Raw genomic sequence first — 3,098 nt, forward strand, 5'->3', positions numbered from 1 at the left:
TGTGCAATACAAGAAAGTAGCAACACATCTACCAACTCCTTATGCATCAACTTTATTATTTCCCATTTCATTGGAGGAACTTCCTTCTCCAAATCATCACTATGCTTAAAACTCTTTACTTCTCATAAGTATAGGAGGAACTACCTTCTCCATATTCAATGAGCATCAACATATATATTAAGCAATCAACAAGACATTTCTTTAACAAGACAACATCAAGCATGCTCATTACAACTCTCATGAAGTCAACATCACACAAGATCTATGGGTGTAATTTCAACCATGAGAAACAAAGTTCGTGAAAATTCAAAATACAACTTAAGCATGAATTTTCACTAAAATATGCACATACAAGGAAATCATGTCCTAATCATCTTTTCATTTCAAACACCAAAGAAACACAACATGCAACTATCTTATTAAAGCAAATTATGCAAATTTATCATAAGAAGTCATTTAAGCATGCACTTCAAATCAACTCATGCAACACAAGCAAGTAGAAACTTTATTCACCGACTCATAATGCATCAACCACATAGGCCTTTTTCATGTTCATAGGAGGAACTACCTTCTCCTAATCATGACATGATATTTACCCCTTTTATATCATCATAGGGTCCAACATGCAATGGATTTCAATTGCACACATAAACATGATCAACATTTCCACTCACGAGGCAATTAAGCAATTCATACTAGTTGCACCCTAACATGAGGATTATAGATCATCTACTAGTCTTACCATTTAATCATCATACTATCAAGAACATACATGGCATTACCATGTTTAGTTATGTTCAAGGAGGGACTACCTTCTCCTAGTCACAACATACACACATGGCATCATAAACTCATAAGCAAGCATTACACAAAGGTCAATTCATTTAAGGAGAAATTCTCAACTTCTAACCTAAGCATGCTCATACTCTCTTCCTCATGAAGTCAAGAGTGCATTCACCATATAAAGATGTATATTGACATGAGAAACATGAATTTTATTACTAAAATTCCATTTTTATGTAATAAGAATCCTTCAAAACATACATAACATAGTGTCTTCTAGGACATGCATGACATACGGAGATCATGCAACTCATAATCATATGCAAGAACTCCAAAACATGAACAAGCTACTAGGAACTCTTTGGTCTGAAGCTTGAATAAGAATAGAAGGAAAAGATAAGGATATCAACAACCTTACTGCTCACTCATCATCCCCCACTTAGGGTAAACCCCATCTAAGAGCACATTAAAGTAACCAAGACAACTATCACTTACCAATTAAGCACAATGTCCCCCCTCTTGAGATCAAGTTATGCAAACTCCTTTAATCATTACCTCATTCATCTCTAAGGTAGGAACCATTCTCCACTAAATCTTCACTATACTCCCTTAGGTGAGGATTTCAAGAATCCAAAAAAAATGAGTATCTATACCACTCCACCTCATATCTATCACCCAAAGTGGATCTCAACATGGAGAACTTCAAGGAAGTTCAATGTAGAAATATAAGGGCACTCAAAACCTTACCATCTAGGCACATTATCCCCCACTTGGGGTGAGCTTAATCAACTCTTTATTAGATCATACCCTTATCATCACCTTTGGTGTAACTTTTCGCTTAACCATGCCTAGGTATTATCTAAACACCCTCTTGAATGACCATACTTAAGATCAACCTTACAAGACAACTATCCTCTTTAGAGTTGGTTAACATCTATTCTCTTGTCCTTCCCATGAACTAAGGGGTACATACAACTCTCCAAGTTGACCTTAAAGCAAAACACTATCCCAACTCATTGAACAAAGCCCTTTTTTCCGTTCTTAGGGCAAGCCTACACAGGAACTCCGATTCACACAAGGGCAACCATGAAGCATTACTCAAAAAAGGGAAACTTTCAACTCACTCTTAGGGTAAGCCTACACAAGAACTCTGATTCACACAAGGACAACAATGAAGCATCACTCATAAAAAAAGGCAACTTTCAACTCACACTAGTTACAACCTTCCTTCAAAACTCCTCAAATCTACATAACTTTCTACTATCATTACCCATCACCATAAAGCAACTCATCATCCTAAAAAGGATTTCATTCTTACCATAACGACTCTTATCATATGACAACTATACCACCATACAACATTTTCAATGTAATTCTTCCAACCTCATAGGTCACACATAGCCATGATTGGCATCATTATATGATTTCCAAATATACCTTCATATATACTCATATAGTCACCACATCATAATAAGCATTAAAACTCACCTTTTCTTCCCTCGATCCTTGCACCATCACCCCTTCCAAGTAATCACATCTAGAATACCACCGGACAAGGGAAAATAAGAGAGAGAGATCATATGGAGTTAAGCTTTACGGCACGACACAAGAGTAATGAAGAAAGTGAAACTTCTATCATCCTATAGCCTCTCACTCATAGATGTGTCGCAACTCACACCGAAGAACAAGACTCTAGTAGACGTGGCTCATGAGATGTTGAATCCTAAGACAATTTTCATAACCTTATGCTTTGATACCAAGTTTGTAACGACTCGAGAGCACCCCCTAGCCCTTACCGGCGTATTCGACCTCTCGGAGGTTTTATACAAGCCCTTAGCATTCGTCATAGCATTTATCATAGAAAATAGTGAAAAATTTAAAACTTTTTCATAATATAACACAAGACTTAAAAGTGACCTCAATTAAACCTTTAATACAAAATCGGAATACTACGTCTCAAGGTAGCCATCTTAAAACATGACTACAACACAAGAGGGACATAGCCCTTACAATACAAAAGAAACTACTATCTAGTACATTGAACTTAAGGAAACTCTTTAACATAAAGGTCCTTGAATCTTTAAGGACACACCCGAACTTGGGAATAATAATCCAAGCTCATCACCTCTAGGAAAGGCCCTTTAGCCACCACCACCTACACTTGGTGTAAAAAGATGAAGAAGAATGGTGTTAATACAAGAATGCACTGTGTATGATAACCATGCAAATAGGCTTTTAAAAGGAACATTTAGTTGGAAACCATGCATCATGCCTTTTTAGAGAAACTTCAAGAACATTTAGCACAATAGGAACAA

Source organism: Solanum tuberosum, unplaced genomic scaffold (assembly GCF_000226075.1).
Source record: "Solanum tuberosum cultivar DM 1-3 516 R44 unplaced genomic scaffold, SolTub_3.0 scf00074, whole genome shotgun sequence".
Taxonomy (NCBI): Eukaryota; Viridiplantae; Streptophyta; class Magnoliopsida; order Solanales; family Solanaceae; genus Solanum; species Solanum tuberosum.